The sequence below is a fragment of the Lissotriton vulgaris genome, chromosome 7 (genome assembly GCF_964263255.1).
Source record: "Lissotriton vulgaris chromosome 7, aLisVul1.2, whole genome shotgun sequence".
Classification (NCBI taxonomy): domain Eukaryota; kingdom Metazoa; phylum Chordata; class Amphibia; order Caudata; family Salamandridae; genus Lissotriton; species Lissotriton vulgaris.
Window position 1 is genome coordinate 1,771,194,548 of NC_141695.1, and position 17,910 is coordinate 1,771,212,457.

A 17,910-nucleotide genomic window follows, 5' to 3' on the forward strand; every position below is an offset into this window, starting at 1 on the left:
GCTTTACGTGGCATGCAAAAAAGCGGTGTTCTCTGAAACGGGGGTGGCCTATGTAATTAAGGGTGTGAGTTAAAGAAGTAAACTACATTTCTGTGATTTTGGTTCCTCTTTGAGCTTTCTGTACTTGTATCCAGATATATGACACAACTGACAACCTAAAATCAACCAGGACTATTGGCTTTATCAATAATCGTTTGCTCTTCAAGATAAATAAGTAACAGCGATTATTTTTCTGTAAATAATTACTATTGATTTTTTTAAATTCTGAACTTGTGAGACCTGTAGAAGCTGTAGTGATCTTCAGAGTGTTTTAATCACTCACACACACAACGCAATCACTCACCTATAAACACTGTATTTCATTTTGCCTCATCAGCCTTTATACAGCTGTGTATCTCCAGTGCAAAAATTACACAAATTGGCAACTAGAATAGTGACCAATTGCTCTGTGCAGTCTACAGAGAGGCCAACGATTGGACGGCTGTCTTCTGAACAACTTTTTTGACCCAGTAACAGGAAGGTCATAGGATTATTAAACCGTGAGGATGATGAGGAGTGAGCGGCTCGGAGCCCTATCAGCTGGTGCCTGGTCCGGTACTGTTGATTGGTCGTCTTCTGTTTTCGTTAAAGGAACTTCCTAGTTACTGATAAGGCCCTGCATAGGTAGCACCTCTCTCACCCGCGAGTGAGGGTGGAGCTATGCCTGGGGCGCACAGTGTATCTCCTGCTCCCTGTAGGCAGGCAATACTCCATAAATTTGAACCACAGGGGGTGGCCTGGGGGCTGCAGTCACAGTTAGGGGTTCATGGGTGGGTGCATGCACGGATGCTACACATGGGTGCATGCAGGTAGGTGCACGAGTGGGACACATGGGTGCATGCAGGTAGGGTTTCATGGGTTGGGCACGTGGGTATATGAAGGTAGGGGTTCATGGGTGGGATCACGTATGTGCATGCAGGTTTGTGCAAGGCAGGGGCACGTGTGTGCCAATTTGAATTAGTTGTGCCTCTGGTTTTGCAGAGAGTACTGAAAAGCCTTGGTCAGGAGGGCTTGCTAGGTATTGGAGAGGGAAGGGGGCATGCCTACTTTACACACAAACTTTTCTCTCTTCTGCCATTCGCTTATCGTCTCATCTACTGCCAACTCACCCTCACCCTCAAGTGCTCTGAAGCAGCTCAGTTGGTACGAAGTGCTACACCCATGCTTGCAAAGCAGCAGGGGTTACATGGGGGCGCTGCAGGACAGCAGAGGGGGTCCTCAGGTGGAGGAGCAGGTGAGGCCATGCAGGGCCCGGGGCAGCAGCAGCAATGGCCCGCCATGGCTCTGGCTGGGTCCTGCCGGTGGGCCTCCTGTATTTGGTGTGGGCAGGGTCAGATGCCTGCCAGGTTGTGCTTGCACCAGGGGAGGGCTCTGATGTGCAGGGTCCGAGGCCTGCCAGGCTGTGCTGGCACCAGGGGGTGGGTGGGCTTAGGGTGTTCAAGGAGGCGGGGGCAATGGAGCATGCTTTGTCATGTACAGTCTGCAGGAAGCACAGCCCTGTTTACCAGTGAAGCTGCATGCTTTAAATGGCCAGCCTCGCACCTGCACGGGGGACTGTAGTGCGGAACTTCTGAAAGCCTCGACAAAGCTGAGACTGTGGACCCCAGCGGTGCGGATAAACAACTCTGATGAACCCTTTGCTGCCGTAGTGGCGCAGTCTGAGATGCAATGAATGAATTTACCAGCATATCATTTACTGATTTTAACATTTAGCGGGACCAGGTCACTTTTCAAATGTACCTACACAAGGCTTGTTTGATAACCAGCCATTTATTAGAATCAAGAACATCCACCAACTATGGAGTTGCAAGTTTTAATCATTAGGAACTAATCACATTGAAACAGGATCTATAATTGTGTGGCTTTCCTGAAGAAGGTGTTATATACGCCAAAACGCGCGTCGAGTTAATAAAGATATTGCCACTTTTTAACCCTTTATTTATACATATTGATTAAATGTGATGTGTTACATATTGTGTTTCATTTTTTAAATGTTTTATATAAATATCATTTGTTTAGATAAGGAGAGGAAATGGTAACAACTTTGAATATATTTTTTCTGCCTTCCTTGGTTTTCCTAATGTTATGGATGCTGTGTATATTTGCTTTATTAACATTGCCTAGGAGTTTTTGTCACTACCATTTAATTCCCTGTCCTAGGAATTGAACTATCCATTGTTCAGGGGGTCCTTGTTTTTTCTCATTTGCTTCATTCTTTCTTCACCAGGGAGTCAAAGAGCAGATTCTGTTAAGCACCAAGATAAAGCGGCAAACTCTGACCTGTCGTGGTCGATAGGTCTACTGGGAAAAGTACTGAAGATTGCTCGCCTCATCGGCGTAAATCAATTGCTGGGGCAGTTGTTTGGGGCCCGTGAGTAACAAAGGGGCCCGGCTGCGGCAATTTGAGTTTGCCACCCGGGTCTGGCCCGCCTCCAGTGATAGGTGTGCTGGCGGCTGCTCACGAGAGGTGAGCGCATGCGTGGTGGTGGAGCGTGTGACTCGCGCGAGGGCTGGCCAAACGTTGTGCCCAGGGCTGTCATTGGTAGCGCTTTCGCGCGATACAAGATTGACGGCCCTGGGACGGGATCTGATCCACTGACAACCACCACAAACGGGGTAAGACGCGCATGCTGCACTGCTGGCAGCATTTACAAGGTGCACTTGCTCTTCACACGGGGCCGCGCGGCACTGGCAGCGGCCTTTATAATTTATTTTAATATAGAATTTGCGTGTCCTCTAATAAATTATAAAGGCCGCCGCCAGTGCTGCACACCTCCGTGTGAAGAGCAAGTGCACCTCACTTTGTAAATGCCGCTGCACCCAGAATTGTGCCACCTGGGGCGGACCACCCCCCCGCCCCTCCCTAGCTACGCCACTGCTCAAAACCTCACATATGTTGGTCCATCAATGTGACTCCAGCAGGACAGAAAAGCATGCGGCAGAGGTTGGTAAGTCTCTAACAATCTTTTATTTACTCATGTGTTCCATACGGTGCAAAAGACAATTGACCTACGCATTGCGGCCCTAGCCTTTCACTGGGTCATAGAGTTCATGGTATAGAGCATCAATGTAAAGGAGCAACCCTTCTCCACCACCAATAGGAACAAAACATACAACTGGGGTATTTTCCTCATATCATTTACAAGTTTAAATGACAAAATCTAAATACCCATTTCTAAGTACAATTCAAGCCTGAAGTTCAATTTCTACAATATTTTCTAGCAGGGGAACGTTTGGGAAATGAGGGCTCTTTTTCAAGACCTATTCATTAGCAAGATTGTTACCCGTTTTTTTTGTTTTCTTGTTTTTATGTTGGTAGATATATGTTTATATGTGTATATATTTTTTAAAAATCTGGGTACAAGGAGATGTCTCGAGGCCTTCAGGATCCTGAAATCTAACTGTGCCCCTCAACTTGCAATTGCAATGGCCAAGTACCTGGGATGGGCCTGGATAATACGCACGCGCACTTTAAAACTCCCATGAACTACATGAATTCCCTCTGGTCTGTGATGTTACTTTTTAATGTGTACATTTTTAAAATTCTTATTCGCCAACAAAGCACTATTGCACGCTATTTAATATGTTTTTTATTATTAGATTAGTATTTATTATGTTTAGATAGGGACGAAAGCTTTTATGACAAATGTTGTCGAATAAAGTATTTAAACTGAAAACTGTATATATTTTTTTATATAATAACAAAATAAAACATGCACCGCTGTTAATGGTCTGTATATATATATATATATATATATATATATATATATATATATATATACACTAGCAGCCCGCCCCGGCGTTGCCCGGGGCAGAAGGGGCTTGGGGCAGCATCACAGCAGGAGAGACGCAGCAGAGCGGCCGTTTTGTTGGTCCTGTCCGCTTCTGCCCACGCTTTGTTTTCCCCGACGTCCCGACTTTGTGGAAAAGGCTTTCTGAGCACTCAGTGTTCATGGCCCCCGCCCGTCGTAGGTCCTGGCCGCCTCTGCCCACGCTTTGTTTCCCCCGACGTCCCGACTTTGTGGAAAAGGCTTTCTGAGCACTCAGTGTTTATGGCCCCCGCCCGTCGTAGGTCCTGGCCGCTTCTGCCCACGCTTTGTTTCCCCCGACGTCCCGACTTTGAGGAAAATGCTTTTTGAGCACTCAGTGTTCATGGCCCCCGTCCGTCCCTTGGTGCGCACCCGCGGCTGCTTCACTTACCTCATCCGCCTCTCCTCCCCGCGCTGCTGAGTTTACCGCTCCACTGCTCCTCCGCTTCTTGCCGCTCCTCACCGCTTGTCCGCTCGCTGCTCCTCCCCACCTGTCCGCAGCTCCTCCCCGCGCTCATGTCGGCCGCTCTTCCTCTTGCTCCTGAACGCCGCTCCTCCCCGCGCTCCCGATGTCATTACGCACGTCGAGGCCAGCGCTACTTCCAAGGGACTACTTTTTTTTTTTATTCGTAAATTTTTTAAAGAACGTATATTTTTTATTTTTATATAGCCTATGTCCTTCTGCTTGCCATGACGTTTTCAAAGATGTCTTGGGTGTTTGAATTGGTGGTGTACTTTTCGAGTTCACCTGGCTCAAAGGACACAGTTCTCTCTTTATAATAGTAGTATAGATATAGATTTGCTTGTGTTTATCCCTCGGAGTAAACAAAGGATTTACATTTTCGTTTCCAGGACCGAGCAAAGGTTTATTATTCAGTCCTGCACGAGTGATTTTGCGCAGCAGAAGCCCTTAATTTTAAAAGACCATAAGTAATCCTCCAATAAAAGTGTTGATTCTTAGGCTTTCATTTCTTCCACATTCACGTGGTTACCAATGCCGCTCAAGAATCACAAAAGTATAAAAGTACACTGGTAACAGTAACAAACGAAATAAACTGACAGTTCTATTGGGCCGTTCTGTGTACTGAGCACATTTTAATGTTGGCTTTTTCAAAAAGAATCGACTTGTACTTCTACAGGTTTCATAGTGCATAAGAAATTCACGCTTGACATGTAACAACCATCTAAAGTATGTGGGTATGAACTACAAAGGTAACGTACATTCTTCCTATAATAAATCTCTGGAGAAGTACTGAAGCAATTGTGCCAATGGAGTAACTAATACAACATATCAAACAAAAATACGAATTTATCATAGATGTTAACACACTTCTTCTGGCACGACCCAAAGAAATTAAGCTGACACTAAATCAAGTGCCCAGGCAAGCTATTTGATATTACAGCATTGCACCACCTGTTGCAAGCACTAAACAACTGTGTCAATAGTTCATCAGTACTGGGTTATAAATGAGTTATACTTTTGGAAATTCAAAATTAAATAACCCAACACGTTCTATTTTAAATTCGCTTTAAGAAAATATCTGTTTAAATAGATAAAGATACGTCCACAGTAAGACCATGCCTGCTTGATATTATGCAAGGGAATCTGTGCTCAAGCAGTACAAGTGCATTTCACATCAGACAGTGTGCATATGGCTTTAAAAAGCTCAGTCAATCTATTCCTTCTAACTAACAAAGGGCTGACGTGGTGCTAGCTGGGTCACACTGCAGATGCTGCGTCTGCACAACAACTGCTGTGCAATCCAGTCTGATCTTTGATCTGTGCTGGAGGTACCAGCATATTACGAATAAGGTGCCCCATGCGAGGGCGTGCAGCTGTTCAGGACTGTGAGACCTGTCCTGATTGAGAGCGCCCCCCCCCCCCTGCAAACACTGCGAATGCTCACATATTCACACGGGCAGACGGTGGTGACCTCATTGTTTTGCACCGCTCATGCAGTGATAAAGCGCTGATATATTGTCGACGCCTCTTTAATGGTGCTTTTTCGTGTTCCAAGAGGTGTCCCGATGTCATTTTAGAACATTACGTTTTGGTTTTTCACCCTCACAAAACCTGCCGATGTGTGCTGAGCTGCCTTTTACAGGGTGAACATGGTAAAAATCATTTAACACAGGGGCACCATTGTGGTGGATTACAGACTACACTGGCACTGCAAAGAGGGCACTATGAAAAAATCAGAACAGATCAAATCTTTCCTTCTCTCCATACTGAAAAATGTTTCACTGCCCTTTGGATTCTGGACCCAAATCTTCTCACGACATACAGCTGTTACCTTTTTGATATGGGGCTAAAAGCCCCAGCATGCTTGAATAAATTCGGACTGAAAATACAATAGCGCCGACAGAAGTGTCCTCACGAAGTGGGATCTTTTGAAACACAGGGCGGAGGGAGGGAGGGTGTAGTGTCAGTCAGAGCGGGTGAGCGAGAGGAATGGGGACCTGACAGGAGGACCGAGTGTAGACAGCAAGAAACACGAATGGGGGGTTGGAGGGGGGGAGGCGTGGAAAGTTAGAGCAACAGGAGGAGGGGGAGAGGGTGGGAGGAAGAGTTGTGGAGGACTATCCCAGGCCCCTCTAGCTGCGTTGCAAGTGGGCAGTGTTTGGCGGGGGAGCAGCCGTGGCTGGGCACAGCTGATAGTCTAATCTCGGCTCCGGGACCACCTTGGACCCTCTTGTCTGTGAGCCACATTCGGGCAGTGACGAACCGGACCAGAGGCAGCGCACGGCAGAGAGGGAGAGCCCACGCCGCCCCTTCCCGTGCTCCCGATGTCATCACGCACGTCCCGGCCGGCGCTACTTCCAAGGGACTACTTTTTTTTTATTGTAAATTTTTTAAAGAACGTTTTTTTTTTAAATTTTATATAGCCTATGTCCTTCTGCTTGCCATGACGTTTTCAAAGATGTCTTGGGTGTTTGAATTGGTGGTGTACTTTTTGAGTTTACCTGGCTCAAAGGACACAGTTCTCTCTTTATAATAGTAGTATAGATACACACACACAAACAGACATCCACAGTTGAACACAAAGCTGTTGTACAGAGTAGGTTGCTTCAGCTGCGCATATTTTGTTTGGAAACAGATGGAATCAGTATTGTAGACTTTTGTTCCAGCATTCGCTAACTGTTTTGGAAGCGGAGCTCCGGCCTCCTGCCTGTGTAAGGAGGTGACATCAGATAACAACTTTAATTGGAATGAAGGTTGGACAGTAAGCAAACACAGAGAGAAGAATCATTACATCACCTTACCCACAGTAGTGATAATTTGATTGCCATTCCAAAACATCTCTCACTGTAGGTTTTTTTGGATAGTCAACAAGTGAATCATACTGTTTACCTTTACTGCTGAACGTGAACTCCACGGATATTCACTGCAGGAGTCTGAGAGGGCACTGTGCAAAACCTCCAACTGAAAATGGGTCTGTTGAAAGCCCACCCAGAATTCAGGATAGGAATGGGGCTGACTTTTCTTCACCCCATTCCACCCTATATTCTGATAGGGTGCTAGCTTGAAAGCATCACCTCCCACGCAGGTTTCTATCTTCAGACATGCTGCACTGATTTGGACATGCATAGCATGTCTATGGATTGGGGATGTTTGAGGGGGGGTTCCTTTTTTCAATATTTTTTTACTTTTTACCTTTTCAGCAATTGTAACACTTTACTACTACCGGCTTATCATAAGCCGTTGGCCTCACAACGTCTCTACCAGGATTCTGTTTTTCCGTCTTACCTCAGGTAAGATGGTGTCAGCCATTTGGGGCACATTTCCCTTTTCAAATTTAGAATTGTAGTCATATTTATATTGGTAATACAACAAGAAACTGAGGGGTAGAGGCAAAGGAAGAACCGCACTTGAAAAAAAAATATTGTGGTATATAAATAAGATATTCTTAGTGGTGCAGAGAACCTAGTCGTGCAACACCTCTCTACTCCAAAATGGAAGATTTACAAAACACAAAATGCAAACAGTGGTTCGGCAACCACAAATCGTAACGTATTGTATAGAATGCAAACATTTAGCAGGAGTCTTTTTATCACCAACAACAGCGATCACAGTTCATGTGTGAACAAGTAAGGACTTCCGATTTTGACATTCACTTTCTTGATTTATTCTTTATTGAATATCCTCTCATGCAAAGTTAAAACAATGAAATGAATAATAAAATCCAGTAGTCGACGCGTGTCATCCACAACGGACTTCTTCAGGGCTACAGAAAACACATAAATCAACATTTTAAAGTATGTACATATAAGTTAGACAAATCAAAAAAATATTTTTAAAGCAAAAAAACACATACGTAATATTGTTACAATACTGGAGAAGACTTCAAACAGCAAGCAAGTAGATAATAAAGCCAGGGAGAAAACTCATGTAGGAAGCACAGAAACCAATTAAAAAGTACAAAATTAAATTTATTTATACATGTACATATTTAAGGTAAAAACATTTGAAATTCCAAAAATTACAAAAAGATAACAACAAATTAAAAAAGCAGTAAATCTAATATAGAGAGATTATCTTTATAACACAATTACGCAAAAATTGGTAAAAGGGTGGCAGAAATAATCATCGACGCGCGTTTCGGCGTTTAAACAAGAACGCCTTCCTCAGGAGCCACATTAAAATCTGACCAAAGGGCACATGGGTGAAAATGTTCACTGTCTTCTTATGGAGAAGAGTCACGGATAAGACAAGGATATATTTCTTGCTTGTCAAGTAGGTTCAGTCACTTTCTACTTCAATCAAGTCTAAATCTAAATTGATTGATGTATATCAAGTAATTGCTGATTTAGACACATGTTTCCTCAGTTAATTTATGCCAGCGAGTCGTAGCGATTTTGGCGCAATTGTTGAATCAGTATATGTGGTTGCACCCTGGATAAAAGGCCAATTCCTCTGGTGATGCTTTTTGTACGGTAAAAATGTAAAAGAATCGCTGCATGTATACACAATAGAACGCTGAGGATCAATTATCTCTGAGCGTCTGCTTTATAGGTATTGGTACGATTCCTTCGCTAGCTTGATAGTCTTAGTGGGAACTCGGGAGTTGCAGAAATGATAGCCGCTTGTCTCCCCTTTGAAAAGTCTTCAGACGAGAATATCTGCTAATAGACGGTAACATCAACCTGCGGGCGCCGCCTTTACATGGATCTTAGCGTCCCGCAGCCGTTGGAAGGGTGAAGACTTCAAACAGAACATCAATTCCATTTTCATGTGGTTAACATTGCATGCTGAAACTAACAGTTTATAGTATTCTATTTAATCGTGGCTTGAGTCTACATGACGAGTACACTCATTTTTGAAAATATTTCTTAAAGCATACCTCTAAATTGTATATGGGATTCACCAGATCCATATTATCTACTGGCACTGTATTCATCCCAAAGTTGTCAAGTTATGCAGTATATACATTCTGAAAAATGTATATTGCTAAGCACGTGGGACTTACAATTTACTTGGCTAACAGAATGTTATTAAAATCACTAACTAGGGTCTTAACATTGATCGCTTGGCACATTTGACTCAATGCCCCCTTTCTTTTGAGCTCTTTTCTGCTTCTTTAGCCAGTACTTTTTCACATATGAAATATTTACAGAAAGACATGCTCTCGATATGATACATTTGAGTCTTAGACGTTAGCGATTATCTTCTTAGTTTGATATTTTTACTGAAGAAAATATTTTTAGATGTTTTTGCGTTTGTGAGTACGTATGGTTGTCTTTCTTTTTCCCAGATTAATTACTCTTTTCGATTATATTGAACTCTTTTGCCCAAATGCTTTGGCTGACTTCCGAAAAAGTGTCTAGTACTTATTGTTTTTTTGTCCTCAGGACACCGAGACAATTTTGAGTAAACTGCCTGCTTGGTACGAGTTGCACTTTGGAGTGTACTGTTTCCTCATTAATTTTTTGTGTATTTATCATTAGTTTCTCTTGTGTTATACTTGGGTAAATATTACTTTTTCTCACAGGTTCACCTTAGGTTTTAACATAAGGGTGTGGTTCTCATGTTTTTATACTGAAGGTTTCTCTGAGAATACTTCTTTGTCTCATGCTCCCTCTTTTTAAAAAAAAATATATTTTTTGAATTTTCACTCCAACTTACAGCAATATATAAACCACTAGCAGCCCGCCCCGGCGTTGCCCGGGGCAGAAGGGGGCTGGGGGCAGCATCGCAGCAGGAGAGGCGCAGCAGAGCGGCCGGGAGCAGCAGAGCGTACTTACAGTGTTTCCTTGCTCCCGTTCTGTTGGTCCTGGCCGCTTCTGCCCACGCTCGTGTCCGCTGGTTTTCCGCGCTCGTTTTCTTGGTCCTGGCCGCTTCTCCCAACTCTCCTGTCCGCTCTTATTCCGTGCTCCCCTGGGCATGTCGACGCTCCTCTACTCGCTCCGGACCTTGGACGGTTGAGGGTGTCGCTTCTGCTGTTTCTCCGCGCTGGTTTTCTTGCTCCTGGACGCTTCTGCTGACTCTCCTGTCCACTCTTACTCTGCGCTCCCCTGGGCATGTCAACGCTTCTCTGCGCGCTCCGGACCTTGGAGGGTGTTACTTCCATTCACCTGTCCCCTCCTCGCAGCGTGTTGCTTTCGACTTCGGCGCTCCCCCGTGATGTCAGCACGCATCAGCACGCACGTCGTTAGCTGGCGCTACTTCTAAGGGACTACTTTCCGTTAAAAATTACGTTTCCCTTCTAACATATATATTTTGTTTTTATATAGCCTATGTCCTTCTGCTTGCCCTGACGTTTTCAAAGATGTATTGGGTGTTTGAATTGGTGGTGTACTTTTTGAGTTTACCTGGCTCAAAGAACACAGCTCTCTCTTTATAATAGTAGTATAGATAGTAGGGTACATAATTAGTTCATTTAGATTTGCATTTTCGTGCCATATGGTGGAGATGACATGATGTACATTACAATAATCGAGTATCAGCAACATTAATCCTTCTCAATATTTTTCACAATATTTTGAAACTAAAGAGCTGTACCAAATCATAATAGCAAATGTTATCAAACTTAAATACACTAGAGTGCCTGTCCGATGATTACTGTTCATATGGCTGAGATACCCGCCACCCCCTCTCAACACACTCCCCAAGGATGGGAAACCGGAAACAGTTCTTGAACTTTTGGAAGTCGGGAAGGGAGTTACCCTTCCCGGCCGTATTTATTAAAATATGAAACAAAATTAAAACATAAAAATTAACAGTTTCATATTATGTACAATTTCATTACCACATTGCGATGTTTGGCTAACCTTAACATATCCTCTAATACAAAGGTTCTCCTAGCCGAACTAACATCCTACAAAACATTAACTTGAACTTTTGAAATTGTACATCCTAACGTTTAAGGGCCAACGGCAAGGTCGTAACCGGTGTCAAGATCCCTAACCCAGACATATCCCCCTCCCTTGTGAGGGGCGGCACGGAGGCATACCTCAAGTGCAACTACCAATTTCCCTTGACTTGACGGGGGCCCCAGTAAAACTCGACGCCACTTAAAGGTCGTACGAGGCTCGTGTGAGGTATCTAGAAGGTAGCGTAGACCCCCCCCCCCACACCCCACACAACTTACCACATCTGCCGTCGCAGACGTCCTGGCCCCGGGAAATTCACCAGGAGGGGGCTGTAACCCCTCCTACCCATGAAGGGGCCTTGACCGCCTTCCCTTTCCTTTCGGCGACCCATCCTTAGAAGGGACCGCCTCCCCGTTGAGGGGCCAATGGCCACCTCCCCCGAGCGCCCCCATCCGTAATGGGTAACGCCCACTCATAGGGATCTTCCAATTAGTGCTCACCGATCATGACCTTACCGCCCGACCAAAATAAATACGACAATGCTAACTAAATACTAAATGACTACATCTAACCAACAGTAGCAACAACAACTTTATTCAAACGCATGCGTACTGATGAACACTAAAGCAGAATTACTTTATTTGCAAAACATAACACAAATCGACCATTCTTTATTGCATACTCAAAATCTTCACGATAATACCACAACCTGTAAACGAAAATCACAGTTATCCATCAAACTTTATTAAAACCACTCGCTGTCTTCAGGGGCTGGTGGGTGGGTCAAAATTGGCTCTTCGTTCCGTCTCGAGCTCACGTGCAGCGAGGAGGTGCAGCTTCAGAGCACAGGAACAAGAGGATGCCTTCCGGTCTTGTTTCTCCTTTTATCCGTCTTCAGGGCGGGCGTAAACCCGCCCCTGCCTGCCCAAGGGTGTGGCCAGCCGCGTTAGTGTCTAGGCCAACCCACTCGAGGGCGGGAAAAGGCGCGCCCCGGCTACGCCGCTTCGGGCATACCAGCCGAGACTCGCCTCCCGCCCAAGATGGCTTCCCGGGGGGATCGTGGTACTCTGCCATACGTTCGGGGGGACCGATTGGTCGCCCCTTTCCATATGGCTGAGATACCCGCCACCCCCTCTCAACACACTCCCCAAGGATGGGAAACCGGAAACAGTTCTTGAACTTTTGGAAGTCGGGAAGGGAGTTACCCTTCCCGGCCGTATTTATTAAAATATGAAACAAAATTAAAACATTAAAATGAACAGTTTCATATTATGTACAATTTCATTACCACATTGCGATGTTTGGCTAACCTTAACATATCCTCTAATACAAAGGTTCTCCTAGCCGAACTAACATCCTACAAAACATTAACTTGAACTTTTGAAATTGTACATCCTAACGTTTAAGGGCCAACGGCAAGGTCGTAACCGGTGTCAAGATCCCTAACCCAGACATATCCCCCTCCCTTGTGAGGGGCGGCACGGAGGCATACCTCAAGTGCAACTACCAATTTCCCTTGACTTGACGGGGGCCCCAGTAAAACTCGACGCCACTTAAAGGTCGTACGAGGCTCGTGTGAGGTATCTAGAAGGTAGCGTAGACCCCCCCCCACACCCCACACAACTTACCACATCTGCCGTCGCAGACGTCCTGGCCCCGGGAAATTCACCAGGAGGGGGCTGTAACCCCTCCTACCCATGAAGGGGCCTTGACCGCCTTCCCTTTCCTTTCGGCGACCCATCCTTAGAAGGGACCGCCTCCCCGTTGAGGGGCCAATGGCCACCTCCCCCGAGCGCCCCCATCCGTAATGGGTAACGCCCACTCATAGGGATCTTCAAATTAGTGCTCACCGATCATGACCTTACCGCCACAGGTCCGGATAGTTGACCGGCTATCCGGACCCCCCACCACTCCTATCTAAAGGTCATGTTTTAACGTCTTTAGCCAAGCTATGAAGTCTCCTATGAGTAACTCATTCCCCACCCGAGACAAATGAACACCGTCCCCCAAATACATACTGTCATTATTAATACACCCATGTGAAATAGAATGCAATGCATTGGACAGGAACAACCTACTCACTTTGTTATTAATTTTTCTTACAGAGTGATAGTCATTCGCTTTCCCGCCTTCCTCGGCATTCTCCAACAGAGTACCTGAAAAACAAACAAGAACGATTACAACGCTCAAAATTGGCTCTTCGTTCCGTCTCGAGCTCACGTGCAGCGAGGAGGTGCAGCTTCAGAGCACAGGAACAAGAGGATGCCTTCCGGTCTTGTTTCTCCTTTTATCCGTCTTCAGGGCGGGCGTAAACCCGCCCCTGCCTGCCCAAGGGCGTGGCCAGCCGCGTTAGTGTCTAGGCCAACCCACTCGAGGGCGGGAAAAGGCGAGCCCCGGCTACGCCGCTTCGGGCATACCAGCCGAGACTCGCCTCCCGCCCAAGATGGCTTCCCGGGGGGATCGTGGTACTCTGCCATACGTTCAGGGGGGACCGATTGGTCGCCCCTTTCCATTTGAAACCATTGCCTGTGTAGCGTGTTCATAGCGCACACTGTGAAGTAGTGTGGCTCACTGGTTAGAGGCGGCAGACCCGAGAGCAGAGGACGGCCCGGGACCAGGGTTCGATTCCCGGCACGGCAGGTTTCTGGACCAGGGTCAGCGGACTCGATAATTCTCTCGCCTCGGTGCCCACTCTGATCAGCGATCACACTCGGCAACTCTGGGCATTAGCTTGCCTCATCTTCACTAACGGCCCCACCAGACCGCCGGGGATGCCTGGTCTCACCCTGGAGATACCCATTAAGGGACCATCTCTCAGGGAAGCCAGGAAGGGTTTCGATTATATTGAACTCTTTTGCCCAAATGCTTTGGCTGACTTCCGAAAAAGTGTCTAGTACTTATTGTTTTTTTGTCCTCAGGACACCGAGACAATTTTGAGTAAACTGCCTGCTTGGTACCAGTTGCACTTTGGAGTGTACTGTTTCCTCATTAATTTTTTGTGTATTTATCATTAGTTTCTCTTGTGTTATACTTGGGTAAATATTACTTTTTCTCACAGGTTCACCTTAGGTTTTAACATAAGGGTGTGGTTCTCATGTTTTTATACTGAAGGTTTCTCTGGGAATACTTCTTTGTCTCATGCTCCCTCTTTTTAAAAAAAAATATATTTTTTGAATTTTCACTCCAACTTACAGCAATATATAAACCATAGTAGGGTACATAATTAGTTCATTTAGATTTGCATTTTCGTGCCATATGGTGGAGATGACATGATGTACATTACAATAATCGAGTATCAGCAACATTAATCCTTCTCAATATTTTTCACAATATTTTGAAACTAAAGAGCTGTACCAAATCATAATAGCAAATGTTATCAAACTTAAATACACTAGAGTGCCTGTCCGATGATTACTGTTCATTTGAAACCATTGCCTGTGTAGCGTGTTCATAGCGCACACTGTGAAGTAGTGTGGCTCACTGGTTAGAGGCGGCAGACCCGAGAGCAGAGGACGGCCCGGGACCAGGGTTCGATTCCCGGCACGGCAGGTTTCTGGACCAGGGTCAGCGGACTCGATAATTCTCTCGCCTCGGTGCCCACTCTGATCAGCGATCACACTCGGCAACTCTGGGCATTAGCTTGCCTCATCTTCACTAACGGCCCCACCAGACCGCCGGGGATGCCTGGTCTCACCCTGGAGATACCCATTAAGAGACCATCTCTCAGGGAAGCCAGGAAGGGTTTCGTAGCGGTCGAAGCGCCTTGGGACCCTACGGGTAAGTAGTGTGCTATATAAATGCCAATACATTTACATTTACATTTACTGTGAGGTATATGAGCTGGTGTTAATTTTGATGGTGCGGGGAGGTGGCACAGTTTAGTTTTCACTCAATAGACTAGGGGGCAGATTTACAAGCCCCTTGCGCCTCTTTTATGCCGCTGTTGCGTCACTTTTGTGATGCAGCGGTGGCGCAAAAGATGTGCCATGCTGCAGGGAATTTACAACGTGATGCATCTGGGAAATGCGTCACGTTGTAAAGCCCTGCGCCAGAAGTAGGCGTTCCAGCGCAGGGGGGGCGTTCCGGCGCAGGAACGCCTTCCAAAAGTGACTAAGTGAAATCTACAAGATTTCACTCAGTCGCTTTTGAGCCCATGCTACATCAAAACCCTGCGCCTGCTTGAAGCAGGCATAAGGATTGACGCAGCATGCTGGGTATAGGGCACCCTGAGCCTTCCTGGAGCTGCGTCACGCTTGCGATGCAATTCCAGCAATGCCCAGCCTTTACGGCACAGATGCATCATGCATCTGTGCTGTTTTTGCCCCATTGTGTGCGACATTGTAACTGCGGAGCATCAATGGTGGCGGAGCCGGGGCGCACAATAACTGGCGCATCCCTGCTGATATGCAGGGATGCGCCACTTAATATAAATCTGCCCCTCTGTGCGTCTGGGCCTGAACAAAGTGATAGACATCTGAGTCGGTGTGCAGAGTGTGCGCGTACCCAGAGAAAGGCTTCCCTTTATAAAGCATATAAATATTACTGTACTGTTCCAGGTGGTCTATTGAGTTGTGATGGTAATACCTCTGGTATATTATGGATTAGTGCATGTCATGCTATAATTGGATTCTATGGAGGATAAATAGTGTTGCCAATCTACAGGTTGCGTCCCAGATGTTGGCTGTAGTGCATGGGAGGCCTGTATTTTGTGTTTGTCCACCAAGGCCCGGCGGAGGGCCACTAACCAACCTTGGATGGAGGAGCCCGCAGGTTATTTCCAGGCCATAGCTAGTGTGCGTTTAGAAAAGACCAACGCTAAGTCTAGTAACTTCTTAGGATTCTTGTGGCGTGCATTACGTTTCATGATGCCGAGCAAGTAGTGTACGCCCTGTGCTGGAATTGGAGTTCCCGTTGCTGCTGTTATTATTTCTGAGACTCTTCCCCAGAATGACGTGATTTGAGGGCATCATCACACTATGCGTAAAAACGTGGGGGCAGATTTACAAGTCCCTTGTGCCACTTTTGCTTCACTTTTCCCATGGTAAAAGTGGCACAAAAGTGGTGCAAGGGGCTTGTAAATCTGCTCCTTGGCGTTTGAGTTCTGGCAGCTAGGACAAGGGTCCGCAGATGATGGGTACACATGTTCCAATTTTTGCGGGGTTAAATATACATGATGTAGATAAATGAATTAAGTTAATTTTAATCTGGCATTTGTGGATATAATCTTAGGAATTCCCACACATTGCACCCACTGTTTGTCGGCGATTTCGATGGATAGTGCTGCATTCCAGTATTCATGCAGTTGAGTGAGCGAGGGCGCTGTGTCTGTTCTAAGGGAGTTGTAGAAGGCTGCGATAGCTTTCCTGCCCGTCCCAGGTGTCAGTAATGACATATAGTATGGGTAGGGACGGGCTCCTGAGTTTGTGGGTACAGTACTTATGTCCCCCCACATTCGTGATGCCTGCTGTGAAAGTGTCGCATATAGAAGGAAAGTTCCTGCCGACACACCATAGCTGTCCCTCAGGGTATCAAAGTCACATAGGGTTGAGTCTGTGAAAAAGTCTCCCCACGTTGCCAGACTGGCTGTCTGCCATTCAGCCAATTCTGGGCACATTAGGCGAGTGTATGTCCCTGGCATTGTCTCGAGAGGGAGATCCGGAGCTTATGGTGGCAGATGACGGATGGGCAACACGTATCGCCTAGGGAGGAGAAGCATATTGGAGATGACTATCCGGCCCCCGGGGATAGTGTAGGATTGGTCCAGAATGGAAGTGTGGCCCTAGCACTGGCGATCGCCTTACCCAGCTTGTCGTCTATAATATCATACGAGGAATAACAAATCTGGATCCCTAAATATCCCTAAATATATGTTTACAATGTGGTCCTATGCTTTGTTCTATTTGCATTTCTGCTTGTATTCCTTCTAAGAGAAGTATTGTTGAGACAAAAGCTTAACAAATATTAAATGAAGTGGTAGCCGAAATAATGCCAATAAATGTATGCGATGCATATCCAGATTATCCTGAATGAGGGATTGTCTTCAGCTAAATGATAAAAGGGTTGTCTGTCGTAAATTAGCAGCGATTAGGTTAGCATTTGCTAAAGCCAATCTGTTTTTCAAAGTTATCCTGCCCGTTTTCGGCAGAAATTTTGTAATACTATTGACCATTTTTGTATGCCTTACAATACCTCGTGCTCGCCATGAGCTTTGTCCTACCTCTCTGCTTGCTGCTCATATATTCTGCCTAGTAGTAAGCTATTTTTAGCTTTCTATCAAATACGCGCATGCGCTGTAGAGCCACATCTGTTTCTGATAAATCACGGTCAAGATGTGTTTACCCCAAACTGGTCAAACTGTTAACTACTCCCACTTGTTGAATGTGCACTGAAAATGCCCTTATATGTACATAAATTCGTCTTGTGAATATGCCGCCTATTTTCTGAGCCCCTGTGCAGGTATAAAAGGACCATGTGCCTTCCGTTCGGTGTGCTACATAATGCATTGCCGAAGGGTATTGTCTGAATGTAGTTCCACCTCATGAGGTCTTAATAAACTTGTCTTTTCTATTCCAGTTTCCGTGCCAACTTCTATTCTATGGGTTTAAGAGTTGTTAGCGGCGTAACTAGGCCTTGCTGAAAAACGATACCACATGGTACCTTAAAGATGTGGAAATCTAATGAGAAAGAGTCAATAGAGTTGTTTTTGTTAGCTCTCCATCTGGATTAAAATGAATGGATACAGTAGGCAGGA

The 17,910-nt window shown here is 45.7% G+C and overlaps 1 protein-coding gene across 3 annotated transcripts in view; it reads right to left on the reverse strand.

Moving 5' to 3' along the window:
- Window positions 1-7,951: 7,951 nt before the first annotated feature.
- LOC147706638 (uncharacterized) overlaps window positions 7,952-17,910 on the reverse strand; it is a 411,896-nt gene continuing 401,937 nt past the window's right edge. For all 3 annotated transcript variants that reach the window (XM_086929113.1, XM_086929111.1, XM_086929112.1), the window contains one exon: window positions 7,952-8,074. The gene's annotated coding sequence lies outside the window, so the exon portion shown is untranslated. The remainder of the gene's footprint in view (window positions 8,075-17,910) is intronic.